At 52.6% G+C, this 16,126-nt stretch overlaps 2 pseudogenes; both read left to right on the forward strand.

Annotated features, from left to right (window-relative positions):
• Positions 1-1,168: 1,168 nt before the first annotated feature.
• Positions 1,169-1,287, forward strand: LOC135052243 (5S ribosomal RNA; annotated as a pseudogene).
• A 4,084-nt stretch (positions 1,288-5,371) lies between these two features.
• LOC135052244 (5S ribosomal RNA) lies at positions 5,372-5,490 on the forward strand (annotated as a pseudogene).
• Positions 5,491-16,126: the final 10,636 nt, after the last annotated feature.

Consider the following 16,126-nt stretch of genomic DNA (forward strand, 5'->3'; position numbering starts at 1 on the left):
CTAGGCTGGTGGGAGCAGAAATACGTTTTCACTGATACTAACGATTTATATACTGAACATGTCATGTTATGGCTCAGATATATAGATGACATCTTTGTCATCTGGGACGGGGAACTGAATCTCCTAATGGAGTTTATCAATCTCCTCAATAACAACAATCTCAACATAAGACTCACACATACCATCAATCAAGAAAAAGTGGCCTTCCTTGACATCAATATCTACAAATCCACCACAGGCAGTCTGTCTACAGAACTCTACCGGAAAGAGACATCCACCAACAGCCTGCTGTTTCAAACCAGTGCACATTTCCCGCCAACGGTGGAAAACATACCGAAAGGGGAGTTCCTCAGACTCCGAAGAAACTGTTCCGAAGATGATTCCAGCATGACCTATCCTTTCCAGCATGACCTATCCTAGTATTCCAGTATGAATTAAGGACCTGAGGAGTACACCGTGCATTCTGTTACATAGTGACTGACCCAGGGACCTGGGCAGGGATCGGTACCTGTTTCTATCACTTTTTCTACTATTACTTATACCATTATTATTTATAATAATTTTTTTTGAGATTTTCTCTATATTTATACAAGCAATACGTGATTTTTCCCTTGCTTTGGCTCTAAGCAGGGCAGTCCAGGGAACTGGACCAGGAATTTTTTTATATATCCAAAACAATCATCCTTTCAATAGACAAATAGTTTATTTGTGTCATAAACAGCATCTGGTCGCCTTTTTTGCAGACATTTACCTTTCTAAACAGAGTGATTACAGGGTATATCCAATATTGACAGCCAATCTGGCCTAATTCTAATTACCTTTGTTTTTCTTTGACACTCTGATCCTGAGTGATCACGGAATGTATCCAACATTGCCAGTTAATCTGGCCCATGTCTACTTGCTGATCATTTTTTGACAATCCTGCAATTTGATACCAGATGATATCTGTTATCCTTTCTATTCTTTCTTTCCCTTTCTTTGTTCCATTCCTCCCTTTTCTTCATATATTTCTGCGGACTCTCATCCATGATCCACAGGTTTATCCTGTGCCTAACATAGACAGCAGATCCGCCCTTTCTTTCTCTCTGTCTCCACCCACCTATACCCTTTCCCTTCCCCCATTTTAGGTGCACTCTCATTGGTGAGTCGGCTATAAGCAGGCCTGAGGAATTACTACCATACCCCTCTGATAGAGCCCGATCTCGTCCGATCTTGGAAGCAAAACAGTGGTGGGCTGGGTCAGTATCTGTAAGGGTGACCCCCAGAGAATACCCAGTGTTGTAATTCATGACCTTCTCGACTCTAAGCCAACAGCAGGATCACCATTTTCTTCTTTAGTCATCCCTTTCTTCCTTCCAAATCTATGTTCACCTTTTCTCAGTACCGTCTTCCCTGATATGTTTTAGATTGGAATTGGTCCAATACCAATAAAGATCTATATTCCTAACATTTCAGTATATTGACCCCTTGTGGTCCCATTAATACAAGCAGAGCTTGTGCTGGTTGGATAGGAACAGGATGTAGAGCAACAGTGTCTACATCCCTCCCACAGTCTAATATTATAGACTAACCAGAACATTTCCAATTTTTCTCTATTATTTTTCTTTATTTTAACCTTGCTTGTGTCCTACATATACCCTAACCTGGTAATTCTGATCAGTCACAACTATAGATGTGACATCCTCTAGAGAGGTTGGTGGGCTGAATCATATCTGTATGTAGTATATAAAATGTTATGAAATATTTGTGGTGAATTATAAAAGTGTGGATTTTTTCTTAAAAGAATGATTAGCAAATAAAAGTTATGTTTTAATAATCTCATATTTCAAAAAAGAGTGCACCCACACAAGAGTCTTCTGCATTTTTTCTTTTTTCCTAGCTTGTTTCTGACTCTGGGTGCACCACCAGATCCTACAATTGTAACACGAATTATACGTGCTCACTATATGTTATTCTGGTACTGTAGTAGTATTAATAATATCATTATAAATTATTCTGGGTAACCTATAGTATACCGGTGCGGAATCACGTCTACCTTGTGAGATACTTTGTTTTTCTGACCACCTGGTCAGCTTCCGATTCCAGCACGGTCAGGTTACAATTACCTAGTGGCATATTACCAATTAGGGAATCTTTTTTCTCTGGACTAATTATATCTATATCCCATAATCCGCCAGACACCACGTCATTAGCAATGACCTCATTTTCACTTAAGTCTGAATTATTGAGACGTAGGAACACGGAAAATTTTGAGGATCTGTTTACTGACACGGAGGACCCTGACAGGGCCCCAACAGACTGGAAAAATCCTTTGTCTAAACTCCATAGAACATTACAAAGGAGAATCCGTTTAACTTGGGATACTACTACTTTGCAGAATTATATTAAACACAAAATAGTACCCAGGGGCCTAAGACCAAAAATCTTCCCATCCTTCCCTCTAGCAACGGCTAGCCTCAAAACTGAATGGGAGGCGGCTCTTCTTAAATGTTCCAGTGATTTACTTCACATATTGGTCAAACATGACACACTGATCCTTGATCAAGTCGAAAAAGAGATAGAAGAACTGGGCAAAAATCTTGAAAAATGGGAGAAAGACCTCCCGTTCCAAACCACCTTTGAAAAAATCAAAAAAGATCTGGAAACATATGAGAGTGGTATTAGGGACCGAAAAAGGAACAAACTACAGAGGGATAAACAAGATTTCACCCAGGGCAACATCTTTAGATGGAATTCGAGACCTACCAGGAACAGAGATAGAAGACAACCAGAAGACTCCACATTTTCAGAATTCGAGTCCTCAATGAGTGACGACTCAGTGAATGAACCCATAAGAGATACGCATTTATCTTACGATACTCAGGAGGTCTCAACCTATTTTTTAGGCCGAGGCCAGAAACCAAGAGGCAGAAATCGAAATACAGACCGACAAGGAGGGGGAGAAAGAAGAGAAAGGGGAAGAAACAGTCATTGGGATACACCGAGAACCTCGAGATATCCAGAACGGCAGAGGAAGGTACGTTGAATCCATCTACTACTGATCAGTTACAAATTATCAATTTATCTAACATAACAATTTCCCCGGAACAAAGGAAAGTGCTGAGTAAGGGCTTATCCTTTTCTCCCACAAAACCATTCGACCGGTTTATGTGGGAAAAAGACTTGCGACTTTTCGGGAGAAAATTACTCCTAAAGAAATTTTTTAGTGATCATAAATCTAGGTCAGGTGGAGCCGAGGGAGACTCCAATTTGAATACGGAAGATTTGGAGATGGTACAAATTCTAGAAGATTTGCAATCTGAACAGAACTCGACAGCTGGCCCCAAAGATCGCCCAAAGTGCAGGGCCAAATCAACATTCTTTCCACCAGATAATAATAGTCCGGAAATCCGGGTCTTTTTGGATATGGTCTCAAAAGAATTTGACTTGATTAAACATCGCAGAGACAATAAATACTACTACTTCCCCCAGAATCTGTCTCATGATGAGAGGGAGGCACTAAGACAAATAAGAGAATGGACAGACGTGATAATCAAACCATCAGACAAAGGGGGAAATATAGTGATCTGGCCCACAGACATGTATGTGACAGAAGCATTGAGACAATTGAAACAAACAGCATGCTACAAAAGGTTACTCAATAATCCAACTACCCGTTTTCTGAATGAATACACCGATCTTATTGGAGAGGCACTATCGTCAGGAACCATCACTAAACAAGAACATGCCTACCTCTCAGCTAAAAACCCTAGAACACCCACTTTCTACTTACTGCCTAAAACGCATAAAGATTTACACAAACCCCCCGGTAGACCAATCATGTCAGGCAACGGAGGCCTCCTTGAACAACCAAGCCGTTTCCTTGACCTACATCTCCGCGAATATGTCTTACAATTACCTTCATATTTACAAGACACGTCAGACTTACTCCGGAAGATTCATGACATCACATTCGAGGACAGCTTTCTATTGGTGACCTTGGACGTTGAGGCACTTTATACTAGCATTGAACATAAAGCTGGCTTAAGTGCAACCAAGTTCTTCCTGGAAAATAATAAACGAGGAGAATTTGGTGACTTCTTATACTGCCTACTTGCCTTCGTCCTAGAGAAAAACTACTTCACATTCCAGGAACAATTTTACCTCCAGGTTAGAGGGACAGCTATGGGGGCAGCGTGTGCACCTACATATGCGAACTTGTTCCTAGGCTGGTGGGAGCAGAAATACGTTTTCACTGATACTAACGATTTATATACTGAACATGTCATGTTATGGCTCAGATATATAGATGACATCTTTGTCATCTGGGACGGGGAACTGAATCTCCTAATGGAGTTTATCAATCTCCTCAATAACAACAATCTCAACATAAGACTCACACATACCATCAATCAAGAAAAAGTGGCCTTCCTTGACATCAATATCTACAAATCCACCACAGGCAGTCTGTCTACAGAACTCTACCGGAAAGAGACATCCACCAACAGCCTGCTGTTTCAAACCAGTGCACATTTCCCGCCAACGGTGGAAAACATACCGAAAGGGGAGTTCCTCAGACTCCGAAGAAACTGTTCCGAAGATGATTCCAGCATGACCTATCCTTTCCAGCATGACCTATCCTAGTATTCCAGTATGAATTAAGGACCTGAGGAGTACACCGTGCATTCTGTTACATAGTGACTGACCCAGGGACCTGGGCAGGGATCGGTACCTGTTTCTATCACTTTTTCTACTATTACTTATACCATTATTATTTATAATAATTTTTTTTGAGATTTTCTCTATATTTATACAAGCAATACGTGATTTTTCCCTTGCTTTGGCTCTAAGCAGGGCAGTCCAGGGAACTGGACCAGGAATTTTTTTATATATCCAAAACAATCATCCTTTCAATAGACAAATAGTTTATTTGTGTCATAAACAGCATCTGGTCGCCTTTTTTGCAGACATTTACCTTTCTAAACAGAGTGATTACAGGGTATATCCAATATTGACAGCCAATCTGGCCTAATTCTAATTACCTTTGTTTTTCTTTGACACTCTGATCCTGAGTGATCACGGAATGTATCCAACATTGCCAGTTAATCTGGCCCATGTCTACTTGCTGATCATTTTTTGACAATCCTGCAATTTGATACCAGATGATATCTGTTATCCTTTCTATTCTTTCTTTCCCTTTCTTTGTTCCATTCCTCCCTTTTCTTCATATATTTCTGCGGACTCTCATCCATGATCCACAGGTTTATCCTGTGCCTAACATAGACAGCAGATCCGCCCTTTCTTTCTCTCTGTCTCCACCCACCTATACCCTTTCCCTTCCCCCATTTTAGGTGCACTCTCATTGGTGAGTCGGCTATAAGCAGGCCTGAGGAATTACTACCATACCCCTCTGATAGAGCCCGATCTCGTCCGATCTTGGAAGCAAAACAGTGGTGGGCTGGGTCAGTATCTGTAAGGGTGACCCCCAGAGAATACCCAGTGTTGTAATTCATGACCTTCTCGACTCTAAGCCAACAGCAGGATCACCATTTTCTTCTTTAGTCATCCCTTTCTTCCTTCCAAATCTATGTTCACCTTTTCTCAGTACCGTCTTCCCTGATATGTTTTAGATTGGAATTGGTCCAATACCAATAAAGATCTATATTCCTAACATTTCAGTATATTGACCCCTTGTGGTCCCATTAATACAAGCAGAGCTTGTGCTGGTTGGATAGGAACAGGATGTAGAGCAACAGTGTCTACATCCCTCCCACAGTCTAATATTATAGACTAACCAGAACATTTCCAATTTTTCTCTATTATTTTTCTTTATTTTAACCTTGCTTGTGTCCTACATATACCCTAACCTGGTAATTCTGATCAGTCACAACTATAGATGTGACATCCTCTAGAGAGGTTGGTGGGCTGAATCATATCTGTATGTAGTATATAAAATGTTATGAAATATTTGTGGTGAATTATAAAAGTGTGGATTTTTTCTTAAAAGAATGATTAGCAAATAAAAGTTATGTTTTAATAATCTCATATTTCAAAAAAGAGTGCACCCACACAAGAGTCTTCTGCATTTTTTCTTTTTTCCTAGCTTGTTTCTGACTCTGGGTGCACCACCAGATCCTACAATTGTAACACGAATTATACGTGCTCACTATATGTTATTCTGGTACTGTAGTAGTATTAATAATATCATTATAAATTATTCTGGGTAACCTATAGTATACCGGTGCGGAATCACGTCTACCTTGTGAGATACACTGATACTATGCAGCCCACCTTTGCCCACTGACACTGTGCATCACCCTGTACCCCCACCCTGTGTACACTGGTACTATGCAGCCCACCTGTGCCCACTGACACCGTGCATCACCCTGTACTCCCACCCTGTGTACACTGGTACTATGCAGCCCACCTGTGCCCACTGACACCGTGCATCCCCCCTGTACTCCCACCCTGTGTACACTGGTACTATGCAGCCCACCTGTGCCCACTGACACCGTGCATCACCCTGTACCCCCACCCTGTGTACACTGGTACTATGCAGCCCACCTGTGCCCACTGACACCGTGCATCCCCCTGTACTCCCACCCTGTGTACACTGGTACTATGCAGCCCACCTGTGCCCACTGACACCGCGCATCCCCCCTGTGCCCTCACCCTGTGTACACTGGTACTATGCAGCCCACCTGTGCCCACTGACACCGTGCATCCCCCTTGTGCCCTCACCCTGTGTACACTGGTACTATGCAGCCCCACCTGTGCCCACTGACACCGTGCATCACCCTGTACTCCCACCCTGTGTACACTGGTACTATGCAGCCCACCTGTGCCCACTGACACCGTGCATCCCCCTGTACCCCCACCCTGTGTACACTGGTACTATGCAGCCCACCTGTGCCCACTGACACCGTGCATCCCCCCTGTACCCCGACCCTGTGTACACTGGTACTATGCAGCCCACCTGTGCCCACTGACCCTGTGCATCACCCTGTACCCCCACCCTGTGTACACTGGTACTATGCAGCCCCACCTGTGCCCACTGACACCGTGCATCACCCTGTACCCCCACCCTGTGTACACTGGTACTATGCAGCCCACCTGTGCCCACTGACACCGTGCATCCCCCTGTACTCCCACCCTGTGTACACTGGTACTATGCAGCCCACCTGTGCCCACTGACACCGTGCATCCCCCCTGTACCCCGACCCTGTGTACACTGGTACTATGCAGCCCACCTGTGCCCACTGACACCGTGCATCCCCCCTGTACCCCCACCCTGTGTTCATTGGTACTATGCAGCCCACCTGTGCCCACTGACCCTGTGCATCACCCTGTACCCCCACCCTGTGCACACTGGTACTATGCAGCCCACCTGTGCCCACTGACACCGTGCATCCCCCTTGTGCCCTCACCCTGTGTACACTGGTACTATGCAGCCCCACCTGTGCCCACTGACACCGTGCATCACCCTGTACTCCCACCCTGTGTACACTGGTACTATGCAGCCCACCTGTGCCCACTGACACCGTGCATCCCCCTGTACCCCCACCCTGTGTACACTGGTACTATGCAGCCCACCTGTGCCCACTGACACCGTGCATCCCCCCTGTACCCCGACCCTGTGTACACTGGTACTATGCAGCCCACCTGTGCCCACTGACCCTGTGCATCACCCTGTACCCCCACCCTGTGTACACTGGTACTATGCAGCCCACCTGTGCCCACTGACACCGCGCATCCCCCCTGTACTCCCACCCTGTGTACACTGGTACTATGCAGCCCACCTGTCCCCACTGACACCGTGCATCACCCTGTACTCCCACCCTGTGTACACTGGTACTATGCAGCCCACCTGTGCCCACTGACACCGTGCATCCCCCCTGTACCCCCACCCTGTGTACACTGGTACTATGCAGCCCACCTGTGCCCACTGACACCGCGCATCCCCCCTGTACCCCCACCCTGTGTACACTGGTACTATGCAGCCCACCTGTGCCCACTGACACCGTGCATCCCCCCTGTACTCCCACCCTGTGTACACTGGTACTATGCAGCCCACCTGTGCCCACTGACACCGTGCATCCCCCCTGTACCCCCACCCTGTGTACACTGGTACTATGCAGCCCACCTGTGCCCACTGACACCGTGCATCACCCTGTACCCCCACCCTGTGTACACTGGTACTATGCAGCCCACCTGTGCCCACTGACACCGTGCATCCCCCCTGTACTCCCACCCTGTGTACACTGGTACTATGCAGCCCACCTGTGCCCACTGACACTGTGCATCACCCTGTACACCCACCCTGTGTACACTGGTACTATGCAGCCCACCTGTGCCCACTGACACCGTGCATCACCCTGTACTCCCACCCTGTGTACACTGGTACTATGCAGCCCACCTGTGCCCACTGACACCGTGCATCCCCCCTGTACTCCCACCCTGTGTACACTGGTACTATGCAGCCCACCTGTGCCCACTGACACTGTGCATCACCCTGTACACCCACCCTGTGTACACTGGTACTATGCAGCCCACCTGTGCCCACTGACACCGTGCATCACCCTGTACTCCCACCCTGTGTACACTGGTACTATGCAGCCCACCTGTGCCCACTGACACCGTGCATCCCCCCTGTACTCCCACCCTGTGTACACTGGTACTATGCAGCCCACCTGTGCCCACTGACACCGTGCATCCCCCTGTACTCCCACCCTGTGTACACTGGTACTATGCAGCCCACCTGTGCCCACTGACACCGCGCATCCCCCCTGTGCCCTCACCCTGTGTACACTGGTACTATTCAGCCCACCTGTGCCCACTGACACCGTGTATCCGTCCTGTACCCCCACCCTGTGTACACTGGTACTATGCAGCCCACCTGTGCCCACTGACACCGCGCATCACCCTGTACCCCCACCCTGTGTACACTGGTACTATGCAGCCCACCTGTGCCCACTGACACCGCGCATCACCCTGTACTCCCACCCTGTGTACACTGGTACTATGCAGCCCACCTGTGCCCACTGACACCGCGCATCACCCTGTACTCCCACCCTGTGTACACTGGTACTATGCAGCCCACCTGTGCCCACTGACACCGTGCATCACCCTGTACCCCCACCCTGTGTACACTGGTACTATGCAGCCCACCTGTGCCCACTGACACCGCGCATCCCCCCTGTACCCCCACCCTGTGTACACTGGTACTATGCAGCCCACCTGTGCCCACTGACACCGTGCATCCCCCCTGTACTCCCACCCTGTGTACACTGGTACTATGCAGCCCACCTGTGCCCACTGACACCGTGCATCCCCCCTGTACCCCCACCCTGTGTACACTGGTACTATGCAGCCCACCTGTGCCCACTGACACCGTGCATCACCCTGTACCCCCACCCTGTGTACACTGGTACTATGCAGCCCACCTGTGCCCACTGACACCGTGCATCCCCCCTGTACTCCCACCCTGTGTACACTGGTACTATGCAGCCCACCTGTGCCCACTGACACTGTGCATCACCCTGTACACCCACCCTGTGTACACTGGTACTATGCAGCCCACCTGTGCCCACTGACACCGTGCATCACCCTGTACTCCCACCCTGTGTACACTGGTACTATGCAGCCCACCTGTGCCCACTGACACCGTGCATCCCCCCTGTACTCCCACCCTGTGTACACTGGTACTATGCAGCCCACCTGTGCCCACTGACACCATGCATCCCCCTGTACTCCCACCCTGTGTACACTGGTACTATGCAGCCCACCTGTGCCCACTGACACCGCGCATCCCCCCTGTGCCCTCACCCTGTGTACACTGGTACTATGCAGCCCACCTGTGCCCACTGACACCGTGCATCACCCTGTACCCCCACCCTGTGTACACTGGTACTATGCAGCCCACCTGTGCCCACTGACACCGTGCATCCCCCCTGTACCCCGACCCTGTGTACACTGGTACTATGCAGCCCACCTGTGCCCACTGACCCTGTGCATCACCCTGTACCCCCACCCTGTGTACACTGGTACTATTCAGCCCCACCTGTGCCCACTGACACCGTGCATCACCCTGTACCCCCACCCTGTGTACACTGGTACTATGCAGACCACCTGTGCCCACTGACACCGTGCATCCCCCCTGTACTCCCACCCTGTGTACACTGGTACTATGCAGCCCACCTGTGCCCACTGACACCGTGCATCCCCCCTGTACCCCGACCCTGTGTACACTGGTACTATGCAGCCCACCTGTGCCCACTGACCCTGTGCATCACCCTGTACCCCCACCCTGTGTACACTGGTACTATGCAGCCCCACCTGTGCCCACTGACACCGTGCATCACCCTGTACCCCCACCCTGTGTACACTGGTACTATGCAGCCCACCTGTGCCCACTGACACCGTGCATCCCCCCTGTACCCCGACCCTGTGTACACTGGTACTATGCAGCCCACCTGTGTCCACTGACACCGTGCATCCCCCTGTACTCCCACCCTGTGTACACTGGTACTATGCAGCCCACCTGTGCCCACTGACACCGTGCATCACCCTGTACCCCCACCCTGTGTACACTGGTACTATGCAGCCCACCTGTGCCCACTGACACCGCACATCCCCCCTGTACTCCCACCCTGTGTACACTGGTACTATGCAGCCCACCTGTGCCCACTGACACCGTGCATCCCCCCTGTACCCCCACCCTGTGTACACTGGTACTATGCAGCCAACCTGTGCCCACTGACACCGTGCATCCCCCCTGTACCCCCACCCTGTGTACACTGGTACTATGCAGCCCACCTGTGCCCACTGACACCGTGCATCCCCCCTGTACTCCCACCCTGTGTACACTGGTACTATGCAGCCCACCCGTGCCCACTGACACCGCACATCCCCCCTGTACCCCCACCCTGTGTACACTGGTACTATGCAGCCCCCCCTGTGCCCACTGACACCGCGCATCCCCCTGTACTCCCACCCTGTGTACACTGGTACTATGCAGCCCACCTGTGCCCACTGACACCGTGCATCACCCTGTACCCCCACCCTGTGTACACTGGTACTATGCAGCCCACCTGTGCCCACTGACACCATGCATCACCCCTGTACTCCCACCCTGTGTACACTGGTACTATGCAGCCCACCTGTGCCCACTGACACCGTGCATCCCCCCTGTACCCCCACCCTGTGTACACTGGTACTATGTAGCCCACCTGTGCCCACTGACCCTGTGCATCACCCTGTACTCCCACCCTGTGTACACTGGTACCATGCAGCCCACCTGTGCCCACTGACCCTGTGCATCCCCCCTGTACCCCCACCCTGTGTACACTGGTACCATGTAGCCCACCTGTGCCCACTGACCCTGTGCATCCCCCTGTACCCCCACCCTGTGTACACTGGTACTATGCAGCCCACCTGTGCCCACTGACACCGTGCATCCGTCCTGTACTCCCACCCTGTGTACACTGGTACTATGCAGCCCACTTGTGCCCACGGACACCGTGCATCACCCTGTACCCCCACCCTGTGTACACTGGTACTATGCAGCCCACCTGTGCCCACTGACACCGTGCATCCCCCCTGTACTCCCACCCTGTGTACACTGGTACTATGCAGCCCACCTGTGCCCACTGACACCGTGCATCACCCTGTGTACACTGGTACTATGCAGCCCACCTGTGCCCACTGACACCGTGCATCCCACTGTACCCCCACCCTGTGTACACTGGTACTATGCAGCCCACCTGTGCCCACTGACACCGTGCATCACCCTGTACCCCCACCCTGTGTACACTGGTACTATGCAGCCCACCTGTGCCCACTGACACCGTGCATCCCACTGTACTCACACCCTGTGTACACTGGTACTATGCAGCCCACCTGTGCCCACTGACACCGTGCATCCCCCCTGTACTCCTACCCTGTGTACACTGGTACTATGCAGCCCACCCGTGCCCACTGACACCGTGCATCCGTCCTGTACTCCCACCCTGTGTACACTGGTACTATGCAGCCCACCTGTGCCCACTGACACCGTGCATCCGTCCTGTACTCCCACCCTGTGTACACTGGTACTATGCAGCCAACCTGTGCCCACTGACACCGTGCATCCCCCCTGTACTCCCACCCTGTGTACACTGGTACTATGCAGCCCACCTGTGCCCACTGACACCGGGCATCCCACTGTACTCCCACCCTGTGTACACTGGTACTATGCAGCCCACCTGTGCCCACTGACACCGTGCATCCCCCCTGTACTCCTACCCTGTGTACACTGGTACTATGCAGCCCACCCGTGCCCACTGACACCGTGCATCCGTCCTGTACTCCCACCCTGTGTACACTGGTACTATGCAGCCCACCTGTGCCCACTGACACCGCACATCACCCTGTACCCCCACCCTGTGTACACTGGTACTATGCAGCCCACCTGTGCCCACTGACACCGTGCATCCCCCCTGTACTCCCACCCTGTGTACACTGGTACTATGCAGCCCTCCTGTGCCCACTGACACCGGGCATCACCCTGTACCCCCACCCTGTGTACACTGGTACTATGCAGCCCACCTGTGCCCACTGACACTGTGCATCCCCCCTGTACCCCCACCCTGTGTACACTGGTACTATGCAACCCACCTGTGCCCACTGACACCGCGCATCCCCCCTGTACTCCCACCCTGTGTACACTGGTACTATGCAGCCCACCTGTGCCCACTGACACTGTGCATCCCCCTGCACTCCCACCCTGTGTACACTGGTACTATGCAGCCCACCTGTGCCCACTGACACCGCGCATCACCCTGTACCCCCACCCTGTGTACACTGGTACTATGCAGCCCACCTGTGCCCACTGACACCGTGCATCCCCCCTGTACTCCCACCCTGTGTACACTGGTACTATGCAGCCCACCTGTGCCCACTGACACCGGGCATCACCCTGTACCCCCACCCTGTGTACACTGGTACTATGCAGCCCACCTGTGCCCACTGACACTGTGCATCCCCCTGCACTCCCACCCTGTGTACACTGGTACTATGCAGCCCACCTGTGCCCACTGACACCGTGCATCCCCCCTGTACTCCCACCCTGTGTACACTGGTACTATGCAGCCCACCTGTGCCCACTGACACCGTGCATCCCCCCTGTACCCCCACCCTGTGTACACTGGTACTATGCAGCCCACCTGTGCCCACTGACACTGTGCATCCCCCTGTAACCCCACCCTGTGTACACTGGTACTATGCAGCCCACCTGTGCCCACTGACACCATGCATCCCCCTGTACCCCCACCCTGTGTACACTGGTACTATGCAGCCCACCTGTGCCCACTGACACCGTGCATCCGTCCTGTACTCCCACCCTGTGTACACTGGTACTATGCAGCCCACCTGTGCCCACTGACACCGCGCATCACCCTGTACTCCCACCCTGTGTACACTGGTACTATGCAGCCCACCTGTGCCCACTGACCCTGTGCATCACCCTGTACCCCCACCCTGTGTACACTGGTACTATGCAGCCCACCTGTGCCCACTGACACCGTGCATCACCCTGTACTCCCACCCTGTGTACACTGGTACTATGCAGCCCACCTGTTCCCACTGACACCGCGCATCACCCTGTACCCCCACCCTGTGTACACTGGTACTATGCAGCCCACCTGTGCCCACTGACACCGTGCATCACCCTGTACTCCCACCCTGTGTACACTGGTACTATGCAGCCCACATGTTCCCACTGACACCGTGCATCCCCCCTGTACTCCCACCCTGTGTACACTGGTACTATGCAGCCCAACTGTGCCCACTGACACCATGTATCACCCTGTACCCCCACCCTGTGTACACTGGTACTATGCAGCCCACCTGTGCCCACTGACACCGTGCATCACCCTGTACTCCCACCCTGTGTACACTGGTACTATGCAGCCCACCTGTGCCCACTGACACCGTGCATCCCCCCTGTATCCCCACCCTGTGTACACTGGTACTATGCAGCCCACCTGTGCCCACTGACACCGTGTATCCGTCCTGTACCCCCACCCTGTGTACACTGGTACTATGCAGCCCACCTGTGCCCACTGACACCGTGCATCACCCTGTACCCCCACCCTGTGTACACTGGTACTATGCAGCCCAGCTGTGCCCACTGACACCGTGTATCCGTCCTGTACCCCCACCCTGTGTACACTGGTACTATGCAGCCCACCTGTGCCCACAGACACCGCGCATCACCCTGTACTCCCACCCTGTGTACACTGGTACTATGCAGCCCACCTCTGCCCACTGACACCGTGCATCACCCTGTACCCCCACCCTGTGTACACTGGTACTATGCAGCCCACCTGTGCCCACTGACACCGTGCATCCCCCCTGTACTCCCACCCTGTGTACACTGGTACTATGCAGCCCACCTGTGCCCACTGACACCGGGCATCACCCTGTACTCCCACCCTGTGTACACTGGTACTATGCAGCCCACCTGTGCCCACTGACACCGCACATCCCCCTGTACCCCCACCCTGTGTACACTGGTACTATGCAGCCCACCTGTGCCCACTGACACCGCGCATCCCCCCTGTACTCCCACCCTGTGTACACTGGTACTATGCAGCCCACCTGTGCCCACTGACACCGCGCATCCCCCTGTACCCCCACCCTGTGTACACTGGTACTATGCAGCCCACCTGTGCCCACTGACACCGCGCATCCCCCCTGTACTCCCACCCTGTGTACACTGGTACTATGCAGCCCACCTGTGCCCACTGACACCGTGCATCCGTCCTGTACTCCCACCCTGTGTACACTGGTACTATGCAGCCCACCTGTGCCCACTGACACCGTGCATCCGTCCTGTACTCCCACCCTGTGTACACTGGTACTATGCAGCCCACCTGTGCCCACTGACACCGCGCATCACCCTGTACTCCCACCCTGTGTACACTGGTACTATGCAGCCCACCTGTGCCCACTGACCCTGTGCATCACCCTGTACCCCCACCCTGTGTACACTGGTACTATGCAGCCCACCTGTGCCCACTGACACCGTGCATCACCCTGTACTCCCACCCTGTGTACACTGGTACTATGCAGCCCACCTGTTCCCACTGACACCGCGCATCACCCTGTACCCCCACCCTGTGTACACTGGTACTATGCAGCCCACCTGTGCCCACTGACACCGTGCATCACCCTGTACTCCCACCCTGTGTACACTGGTACTATGCAGCCCACATGTTCCCACTGACACCGTGCATCCCCCCTGTACTCCCACCCTGTGTACACTGGTACTATGCAGCCCAACTGTGCCCACTGACACCATGTATCACCCTGTACCCCCACCCTGTGTACACTGGTACTATGCAGCCCACCTGTGCCCACTGACACCGTGCATCACCCTGTACTCCCACCCTGTGTACACTGGTACTATGCAGCCCACCTGTGCCCACTGACACCGTGCATCCCCCCTGTATCCCCACCCTGTGTACACTGGTACTATGCAGCCCACCTGTGCCCACTGACACCGTGTATCCGTCCTGTACCCCCACCCTGTGTACACTGGTACTATGCAGCCCACCTGTGCCCACTGACACCGTGCATCACCCTGTACCCCCACCCTGTGTACACTGGTACTATGCAGCCCAGCTGTGCCCACTGACACCGTGTATCCGTCCTGTACCCCCACCCTGTGTACACTGGTACTATGCAGCCCACCTGTGCCCACTGACACCGTGCATCACCCTGTACTCCCACCCTGTGTACACTGGTACTATGCAGCCCACCTGTTCCCACTGACACCGCGCATCACCCTGTACCCCCACCCTGTGTACACTGGTACTATGCAGCCCACCTGTGCCCACTGACACCGTGCATCACCCTGTACTCCCACCCTGTGTACACTGGTACTATGCAGCCCACATGTTCCCACTGACACCGTGCATCCCCCCTGTACTCCCACCCTGTGTACACTGGTACTATGCAGCCCAACTGTGCCCACTGACACCATGTATCACCCTGTACCCCCACCCTGTGTACACTGGTACTATGCAGCCCACCTGTGCCCACTGACACCGTGCATCACCCTGTACTCCCACCCTGTGTACACTGGTACTATGCAGCCCACCTGTGC

This window comes from Pseudophryne corroboree, chromosome 2 (genome assembly GCF_028390025.1).
Source record: "Pseudophryne corroboree isolate aPseCor3 chromosome 2, aPseCor3.hap2, whole genome shotgun sequence".
Lineage (NCBI taxonomy): Eukaryota > Metazoa > Chordata > Amphibia > Anura > Myobatrachidae > Pseudophryne > Pseudophryne corroboree.